Here is an 11,115-nt window from a genome sequence, read left to right as displayed (position 1 = left end):
TGGTGGCAGGAAAAGGAGTTTCTCCCTCGCATTTTATGTTTCACCTGTGCCCGGGGAGCATTAGGGTTAAGTGCCTTGCTCAAGGGCACACAGCCATGGATGTTGGGCCGGGGAATCGAACCGGCAACCCTCCAGTCACAAGCCTGGTTCTCTAACATTTAGACCATGCCTTCCCCATCATAACGGCCCCGCCTCCACAGGCAGCTCCGCCTCCTGGTCAGTGTGTTGCGGAGTAACCCGCCCCTGCTCTTGGACCTTTTGAAGAACCTGTGCGACGTCTTCATCCCCTTTGGACCAGCTCGTTCTCTACCCAACTGGGATGGGATTTGTGGGTGCCTGTGGCCTGGCTTCCTCCATCCTCTCCATCCTTACGATCATCCACCCTTGGCTAAAGCTCAAGCCCTGAGCCCCACCCTCCCCATCAATGAACTACAATTCCCATAAGCCTGTTCCGTATCGTTTAAACATAGGGAAATTATCTGTGTGTGTGTGTGTAAATATGATTGTGAATCAGTGTACTGTATTCTCACACTGAACATGGTCTTTGTCGTCAGCCTTAGGTGATTAGCCAGTCAGTGGACTGTGCTTATTTCTACTGACACCTCTGCTCTATGATTTCACAACCCAAACCTTATACCTGTCATGTTCTCACTAGTCAATAAAAAAGATGAAAATAAACTAACAAATCAGTAAGCAGCCTATATTACATTGAAAATAAACCAGATGGAACCACTTACTTTTACAGAGCTGTCTTGTTTTGCTTTGTCAGATTGGTGTAACTTGCGGATGAATACTTTTTTTCCCCTCTCATCCATGAAAAATAAAAAATAGTTTGGCCATGGTGATATTACCAATAACAGTTGTGATTATATCATTATAGTTTCAAAATACCACAGGAGTCAATATGACTTACTCCCATGTGCTTCATACTGAAATCAAGAGACAGTTTTTTGCCTTGCAGTACTTTTAAACTGTATATTCTTGGAGGGTAGGGTTATTGTGGGCATCATGACTTGCATGATTTTGCATTGCAAATGAGGAGGAGGGGCTTCTGAAACTGTAAATAGGGGCTTACGTGTGGTCATGATGCTGTATGGCTCTTCTAGACTCCCCCTAGCCCCCAAAACTCATTCAGTCCACGTAGTTACACAGCTGTTCTGCTGGTATAACAATCTGGTGAATATCCAATGATGAACCAGAATTGACTCCTCAGATCTAAAGCTTGTAATGATTAACTAAGCGGGTTAAGTTTCTCCACACCTGCCAGATCTGGAGTAGGTGACCCTCCTTATTCTGATCTGCTGTGTGTGTGTGTGTGTGTGTGTGTGTTTCTCTCACTGTGTTTCTGATGATGTAGGCATTAATGAATCTCAGAAAATGAGGGTCTGGTGTGAACTGAGGCCTGAGACAAAAGCCATCAGAACTGAACTATAGTTTCAAAACCTAGCAGAGATAAACAGAGGTAAATACATATATTTAGATGTAAATTAGTCTTTTTTAAATGTTTTTTTCGTTTTGTTCAAGCCATGTTTGGTTATTTTGGCGTTGGCTTTGCGTAGTTCTTAGTTCACGAAAAGGCTTTGTCAGGCCTTGTGTCATATAGCTATATCATAAACATATCCTTGACGCTGCACGAAGAAGCAGGCTTTTCTAAAAACAAATAAACGATTAAATGATCTTTTGAATATTTTGTTTAAAATATGCCACCTATTGTGAAAACTAAAAAGTAATCTATCTCTGAATATTATGTTGGAGTTGGAAAAATAATGAATGATGAAGTAATGCTTCTATATTTTGAGTCTCGTGGAATGTTGCACTATGCATAGCAGCCTCAGAGGAGAGACGTTGGAGCTGTGAAGATGGATTTCTGAAATAAAGATGCCTTGACTTCTATCCAGTGGGTTTCCTGTGTGACTGCACACACACATGAAATTGAAACCATTGCGTGTCATTCAAAATACACGATGTGAGATCAAAGCAATGACCTGAGAAGACTTCTTGATGAAAATATAATTAGTCAGTCTACTACATTCTGTGTAATACAGGTTAATGCTCTGATTGACGTCATGGCCTCTAGAGTTAGTGTTTTCAGCTGAAGTTTCTTTTTTAAATTTTGCACCTGACTTCTCGATGAAAGCTCTGGGTAGTACCAAGGTCATGTTATCGTGTGTATGTGTGTGTGTGTGTGCGTGCTTTGCTCTGATGGATGAAATTAAACCTTTAAAAGACTCAGACTTGAAGCCAAAGTGCTGGAAAAAGGTTTGGTGTTTCAAAGTATTTCACACCCAGCTGCTTCCTGATCTTCCCTCATGGTTTTTAAAAGTTGTCTGTAAATATTCACGATGAATCAGTTCATTTGTCTCAATGTGACCCTTCAGGTGAGGCCTAAGGTTTCACAAAAAGCCACCTACAGTATTTGTATTTCCTTTTGGACATAGTCATCGTGTCTTAGCTTACCGATGAATGTGACAGCAGTTAAAGGGCTGACAAAGACTGGCAGGAAAGCTGATGATTACACATCTGCAAAGTTTGCTGATAATTTATTGGTTTGTTGTAGTCTAGTGGTCCACTACTCCAATTTTGCTCATAAAAATCCTGAATAAAGACTCACATTCCTGACATGTGGCACATACCAGGGAAGACAAAAGACGTTTTTTGTGTGTGTGTATATATGTATGTATGCCTATGTATGTATGTATTTGTTTATTTCTAAGGAATTTATTCATTTTTTATACCCATGCATGCCTGCTAGCTCGTGACTGAATAGATAAACTCCAGATCCAAGTTTAGCGCTTTACCAATAATCTGTTATAGGCTAATATAGCCTATTTACATGCAATCTCTATTATCGGCATTTAAAAAGCAGGGTTTGAAATCACGAGCTGGAATTCCCCGCCTTTGTGACGACATCAAGCATGACGACGACGTACGTGAGAGACACAATAAATAGAGCGATCGCGGCGAAAAGGGCACCATTCTGGTATAGAATTAGCGACGGAGCGAACTAGCGAATCGAAGCTATTGAATCATTTCAGCGACAACTGTTCAACAGGACGTTTCTGAGGGTAAGTTTGATTTTCTTTTAATTGCACAGCACCACATTAGAATAAGAAAATGATTTGGACCTATATGTTACTTAGATGTAATGTTTTAGCCTACTTTTTTAACTGTAAGCCGGCCGTCACCTGAGGGGAGACAGTCCGATGGCACGGATCCTAAGACACATTGACAGTTGACAGTCAGTCATTAGGACGTCTTTCCACGGGGGCAAGTTCGACTGGATTTGCTCGGCCGATCAGCGGCAAATCCCCGTTACAGGACAAACTTGTGCTTGCAATGTGCTTAACGTTACCTAATATTATACCCCATAATATTAATAAATCTGATAACAGCCTATAAGAAAGTCGGTCACTTTTGTACCGGAGGATTTGTAAACATGGCGCTTTATACCATCGCAAATGCTCGGAAAGGATCGCACCGACCCCGGGAATTCCTGTTTGAATATTTGCGACAATGTGAAGTATATAAGTAAGTCAAAGATCAGTGCATGGTGTTTCGGTATGAATGAGTAAACCGACTTTACAGTAATTTAAAATGCAGGATGAAAGGCAGTAATAGTGATAAGCGTTGACTAAGTTCATATGTTCGATATCTAATGAGCCTACGCTCAGAGAGAGAAGTCAATGCCAGTAAAAACTGACGTTTAGCAAACGTTCAAAACGTTTGATCCGCAGTTCAGTGTATGTACTGTGGAGTAGGTGTACTAAGTTACAGTACTCGATTCTAAATGAATCTCTGGGTATTTTAGTTCTTTATCTTTTGAATAGGTAGATATGGATAAGGAGAATATGAAAGGCAGTGAGGTTGCCAGGGAGGAGTGTGATAGAGTGGCAGCTGCACGGCAGGACGGGGACAGGCGAAAGTTTCAGCTGGAGGAAAAAATCGAAATGATTGCGGCGCTGAAAAAAGCCCTTCAGCTCATGGACAACGAGAGAACGGAAGCAGAGAAGGGCTACAGGCAAACGATTGAAATGCTTCGTTCCAAGATCGAAGAGCAACAGGCGGCTCTTCTGGCATTTCAGCGCTGGTCGGATGACCTGAAGGCAGAAATGGAGAAAGACCAGGCAAACCTGCGGACCGGTCAGGGAACTCCGGGTGAAGACTCGGACGAGTCCAGTGAGGAGGACGAGGAGTCGGAGACGGAGTGGACAGAGGAGGAAGAGACTCTGGAGATGCTGCTGGAGTACAGAGACGGCATCGAAGAGGAGCGCAAGAAAGAGAGGGAGGCAATGACTAAAGAACTCCTGGACAGAGAGAAGGAGATCGAACAGCTGAAAGAAGCTCAGCTGAAGGACCGAGAGGAGCAGAGCATGATGGAGGCGGCTCTGCTCGAAGAGTTTACGAAGGAGTTTGAGTCTCTGGAGATAAAGGGACAGGAGCTCAGTAGAGAGAAAGAACAGGCTTTGGCCGAGCTGGAAAATGAAAAGGAGGAGAAGGTCAGAGTCCAGGAGCTCCTGAGACAGACTGTGGAGGAGTTGGAGAGAGAGAGGATTCAGCGAGCCACAGAGGAAGAAAAGTGTGGCCAACTGATGAGAGAGCTCAAGGAAAGAGAGGTCCGCGCGTTGACGGCCATGCCAATGACGGCCGTCGTCAAACTCAAACTCATGCAGGAGCTGAAGAAAAAGCACCCCGCTCCAGCAGAAGAGAACCTGACAAAGAAGGAGATTAAAGAAAGACAGAAGTTGGAGAAAAAGAAGGAGAAAGAGCTGAAAAAGCTCAAGAAGGTGGAGGAGAAAAACAAAAAAAGCGCTAAACAGGCGGAGAAGAAGGAGAAGATGAAAAAGGAGAAGGAGGGAGAGCAAGCTGGAAAAGCAGAAAAGGAAAAGAAAAGAGAGGGAAAAGAGAAAAAGAGAACTCTGCTTCAACGCATCATGAATGCAGTGAGGAGGGTTTTTTAAAAAAAAAACAGACAGAGAGAAACAGGAAAAATCTCCATAACGAAACGGACAGAGAGAGGATGAGTGTCATAAAACAAACCAAACCACAACAGAAGAAAAAACTGAAGAAAACAGACAAAGGACAGAGGAACACTTGCCAGGCGACAACCAACACAGAATGAAGAACCAAACAAACAAACAATAATCAGAAAAGCTTTCTTATGACATGAATTCATTTAACAAATGAAAGAAATGAATTTTAACAAATGAAGTGGAGCCGACCTCAGTTCCAGTACATGCTGGTGCTGTTTTGAGACTCTTTCAGTAAAAGGTCTGCTCACAGCCTGCTTTTCTTCTTATGGAGCCATAGAAGAAGGAAAGTGTGCATGGCTGCTGAGAGAAGTTAAGGAAAGAGAAGGCCGCGCATTGACAGCTATGCCAGTGATGGCTGTCATCAAACATAGGCTGCTGCAGGAAGTCCAGGAGAAGCACCCCTCTCAAACAAAAGAGAATTTAAAGAAGATGGAGATTTAAGAAAGACAGAGGCTCCGACACACATCCTCAACAAGGAGGATTTTTTTAAAAGGAAAATCCTCCACATGAAACAGATGGACATTCACGTTGTCAAAATGCCTGGAAAAACTGAAGAGAACGGAGAAAGGACAGAGACATATTGTCCAGATGACAACTAGCACAGAATTCAAAAATCAGAAAATCTTGCTGATTACATTAATGTTTACCATCCTCCAAATATACCACTTGCAGCATACGCCTATGCTATTTCAATAAAACTTTTGCTCATAACTTGCGTTTGTCATTTATTGTGTCTCTTAGTGAGAAAATAGTGTGTCAGTCCACCCTGACGAGGGGGGAAAGTTCTGGCTGTAGTGTGTCTTGTTTATTCACAAAATGTATGATATACTTTATGTAACAGGGAGAAGAAACAGCGAGAGAATGAAAATTTTTTTTTTTTACAGATTTAGATCATCTCATTTTTACCCTCAAAGGATAGAAATGGGTTACTTAACACAGTGTTGAATCAAGTGTGAAGTGTTCAAAGTGTTAATGTGTCAATACACTGCTTTGTAAACTGGTCTAAGTTGTCATGTGAGCGCTGTACAAATGAAGTTTCATTACGACACACAACCATCAGATATGTTTCTTTTTCTGTACAGAATACTTTACCTGTGTATTTGACGTATTTCAAAATATTCCTCACGTACTGGTCACTGTAGCTGTTTATTAAGCATCGTGTGTCTCAGTTTTAAAGGAACTATCACAATCACAAACACTACCTCACTGACAAAGGGATATATATCTATACAATTTTTTTTTCTTTTAAATGTTTCAAAACATTAAATTCACTTGTGATCCCTAATCTATATGGGGAAAGAAGTATCAGGTATTTGACATTTATATGATGTAACAAAGCTTCGTTCTCAATCAGTAAAGTGGGAAAAAGTCAGCGAAATTTTCTTCTGCCTTTGCTGACAACAATGCATATTTATCTGATTTCAGACAAAGACAGGCTTATATTAGACCTTGTTTAAATAATATTAAATACTAAAAAAGTCCAAATATTTTCTTTGCTCTATTTTATTTTATAACGCCTGTAATGAGATCTTGTTGCTGTCAAAACAGGACTGACATGAAAGTTAAACTTGATTAGGAATTTGATTTATCTCAGGGGTGGCTTAAACATAAGAGCTATATTAAGTGAGTCCAGGTGTACTGACTATGAATCCGAAATGAATTACTCGCACACCCTGAATCATCTGCTAGGTGGAGCCCACAGTCAGTGTAAGGCAAAGGGAAAAGTAAGCGATGAACACACACAGACAATGGACTGATAAGAACCACATTTCAACTTTGCAGAATCAGTCACCGAATAATAAGGATATGAAAGATATGAAATTACTTAAGGTCATTACATTTTGTGTCACAGTGACTCAACACGCCTAATCCGTGCCAGATTAAGTAAATTTGACAGAGTTGCTTGTAGAGGACATTTTAACTTGTCTCTGTCTGTCTGTCTGTCTGCATGTCTCTCTCTCTCTCTCGCTCACTCTTTCTCACTCACATACACACACACACACACACACACACACACACACACACACACACACACACACAACTACATTGACTGTACTTTTGACAGATCTTCATTAAAGTTGGTAATCTAAATGTAAACCCAGTGTTCCAGTAGAAGACCCACTGTACCAGGAATGTGAAAGACCTGTTTTTTTAATGAAGAGGGATTTCCATGCAGTCTTCTACTTCTGATGTTAGGTGCAGTTAAGTTCATCAGTAGTTATGTTCCTGCTGTTAGTCTGTTTGTGTGTGTGTGTGTGTGCGTGTGTGCGTGTGTGTGTGTGAGAGACTGGTTTTGATGGATGAAGTGTGTGTGTGTGTGGTGCACGTTTGTTTGTGTCTTGCTGGTTGTAATAGATGAGGTATTTAGGAGTGTGTATGTGAATGTGCATGTTTGTGTATTTCATTTAATCTATCTTATTCTTGAATCTGTCTGTCTGTCTGTTTGTCTGCTTACCACCTATCCACTTGTCTGTCTGTCTGTCTGTTTGTCTGCTTACCACCTATCTACTTGTCTGTCTGCTTACTCTCCTATCTACTTGTCTGTCTTTCTGTCTGTCTGTCTACATATATATTGTTACCTCCTTGGATGTATTTTTATTTTCTGTTTTGGGGGTCTCTCTCTCTATCGTTATCTCTCCCTCTCACTCCCCGCCCCATTCTTCCTTTCAGATTGTGGGGAATTTTAAAAGACGACGGCTGCACAGCGCACATCTGGCTGATCCTCCTGTGAACTCCTGCCGCCGTGTCAATAGAGTGTTTTCTGGTATAGAAACTGGCTGGTGATGATGATGATGTGGACTACTGAGCCCATATCGAATGTAATTTGTAAATAGGTGTAAATAATTGAGTTATCATGTTGTTTTTGTTTCTGTGGTTTTCTTAGTCAACAATAGTAGGGGGTGGGTGCCGTTTCAGTTGAGTATATTTTCTTTTCTATATTTTTCTTTTTTTTATTATCTTGTCTTCTGTTTTCCCCGTTGTTCTCATTTGCTGCCACCTCGATCCCTTATTTTGTGAGTTTTGTTAATTTTCATTAAAATTGTCAAGTAAAAGGTTAAGCGTACGGAACGGTGTGGGTTTTTTTTTATGTTACTGCGTCCTGCCTTGGTCCTTTTTTAAGAAAAAAGGCTGGGCTCATTACATCCTGTCTTCTTTTATCCTCTTTGGCTAGGTTATTCCCTTCCCTTTAGATGTTATTTTGGCCTGGCTCACCCCCGAAGTCTTTTGTAAATAGTTATATTTAGTAATAAAAGCTGACCAGTGTTATATCGGTGTTGAGTGTTGGTGTTTTGGGTCACTGTGGTGGCAGGAAAAGGAGGTTCTCCCTCGCATTTTATGTTTCACGGGATTTGTGGGTGCCTGTGGCCTGGCTTCCTCCATCCTCTCCATCCTTATGATCATCCACCCTTGGCTAAATCTCAAGCCCTGAGCCCCACCCTCCCCATCCATGAACTACAATTCCCGTAATCCTGTTCCGTGTGGTTTTAAGCTAGGGAAATCTGTGTGTGTGAGAGAGAGAGTGTGTGTGTGTGTGTGTGTGTGTGTGTGTGTGTAAATGTGATTGTGAATCAGTGTACTGTATTCTCACACTGAACATGGTCTTTGTCGTCAGCCTTAGGTGATTAGCCAGTCAGTGGACTGTGCTTATTTCTACTGACACCTCTGCTCTATGATTTCACAACCCAAACCTTATACCTGTCATGTTCTCACTAGTCAATAAAAAAGATGAAAATAAACTAACAAATCAGTAAGCAGCCTATATTACATTGAAAATAAACCAGATGGAACCACTTACTTTTACAGAGCTGTCTTGTTTTGCTTTGTCAGATTGGTGTAACTTGCGGATGAATACTTTTTTTCCCCTCTCATCCATGAAAAATAAAAAATAGTTTGGCCATGGTGATATTACCAATAACAGTTGTGATTATATCATTATAGTTTTAAAATACCACAGGAGTCAATATGACTTACTCCCATGTGCTTCATACTGAAATCAAAAGACATGTTTTTGCCTAGGAGTACTTTTCAACTGTAAACTCTTGGAGGGTAGGGTTATTGTGGGCATCATGACTTGCATGAAATGCATGATTTTGCATTGCAAATGAGGAGGAGGGGCTTCTGAGACTATAAATAGGGGCTTACGCGTGGTCATGATGCTGTATGGCTCTTCTAGACTCCCCCTAGCCCCCAAAACTCATTCAGTCCACGTAGTTACACAGCTGTTCTGCTGGTATAACAATCTGGTGAATATCCAATGATTAACCAGAATTGACTCCTCAGATCTAAAGCTTGTAATGATTAACTAAGCAAGTTAAGTTTGTCCACACCTGCCAGATCTGGAGTAGGTGACCCTCCTTATTCTGATCTGCTGTGTGTGTGTGTGTGTGTGTGTGTGTTTCTCTCACTGTGTTTCTGATGATGCAGGCATTAATGAATCTCAGAAAATGAGGGTCTGGTGTGAACTGAGGCCTGAGACAAAAGCCATCAGAACTGAACTATAGTTTCAAAACCTAGCAGAGATAAACAGAGGTAAATACATATATTTAGATGTAAATTAGTCTTTTTTAAATGTTTTTTTTTTCGTTTTGTTTAAGCCATGTTTGGTTATTTTGGCGTTGGCTTTGCGTAGTTCTGAGTTCAGGATAAGGCTTTGTCAGGCCTTGTGTCATATAGCTATATCATAAACATATCCTTGACGCTGCACGAAGAAGCAGGCTTTTCTAAAAACAAATAAACGATTAAATGGTCTTTTGAATATTTTGTTTAAAATATGCCACCTATTGTGAAAACTAAAAAGTAATCTATCTCTGAATATTATGTTGGAGTTGGAAAAATAATGAATGATGAAGTAATGCTTGTATATTTTGAGTCTAGCGAAATGTTGCACTATGCATAGCAGCCTCAGAGGGGAGATGATGGAGCTGTGAAGATGGATGTCTGAAATAAAGATGCCTTGACTTCTGTCCAGTGTGTTTCCTGTGTGACTGCACACACACATGAAATTGAAACCATTGCGTGTCATTCAAAATACACATGATGTGAGATCAAAGCAATGACCTGAGAAGACTTCTTGATGAAAATATAATTAGTCAATTCTCTACATTCTGTGTAATACAGGTTAATGTTCTGATTGACTTCATGTCCTCTAGAGTTAGTGTTTTCAGCTGAAGTTTTTTTTTTTAATTTTGCACCTGACTTCTCGATGAAAGCTCTGGGTAGTACCAAGGTCATGTTATCGTGTGTATGTGTGTGTGTGTGTGCGTGCTTCGCTCTGATGGGTGAAATTAAACCTTTAAAAGACTCAGACTTGAAGCCAAAGTGCTGGAAAAAGGTTTGGTGTTTCAAAGTATTTCACACCCAGCTGCTTCCTGATCTTCCCTCATGGTTTTTAAAAGTTGTCTGTAAAGATTCATGATGAATCATTTCATTTGTCTCAATGTGACCCTTCAGGTGAGGCCTAAGGTTTCACAAAAAGCCACCTACAGTATTTGTATTTCCTTTCGGACATAGTCATCGTGTCTTAGCTTACCGATGAATGTGACAGCAGTTAAAGGGCTGACAAAGACTGGCAGGAAAGCTGATGATTACACATCTGCAAAGTTTGCTGATAAGTTATTGGTTTGTTGTAGTCTAGCGGTCCGCTACTCCAATTTTGCTCATAAAAATCCTGAATAAAGACTCACATTCCTGACATGTGGCACATACCAGGGAAGACAAAAGACGTTTTTTGTGTGTGTGTATATATGTATGTATGCCTATGTATGTATGTATTTGTTTATTTCTAAGGAATTTATTCATTTTTTTATACCCATGCATGCCTGCTAGCTCGTGACTGAATAGATAAACTCCAGATCCAAGTTTAGCGCTTTACCAATAATCTGTTATAGGCTAATATAGCCTATTTACATGCAATCTCTATTATCGGCATTTAAAAAGCAGGGTTTGAAATCACGAGCTGGAATTCCCCGTCTTTGTGACGACATCAGGCATGACGACGACGTACGTGAGAGACACAATAAATAGAGCGATCGCGGCGAAAAGGGCACCATTCTGGTATAGAATTAGCGACGGAGCGAACTAGCGA

The sequence above is a fragment of the Chanos chanos genome, chromosome 12, assembly GCF_902362185.1.
Source record: "Chanos chanos chromosome 12, fChaCha1.1, whole genome shotgun sequence".
In the NCBI taxonomy this organism is placed as follows: domain Eukaryota; kingdom Metazoa; phylum Chordata; class Actinopteri; order Gonorynchiformes; family Chanidae; genus Chanos; species Chanos chanos.
This window is presented reverse-complemented; position numbering follows the sequence as displayed.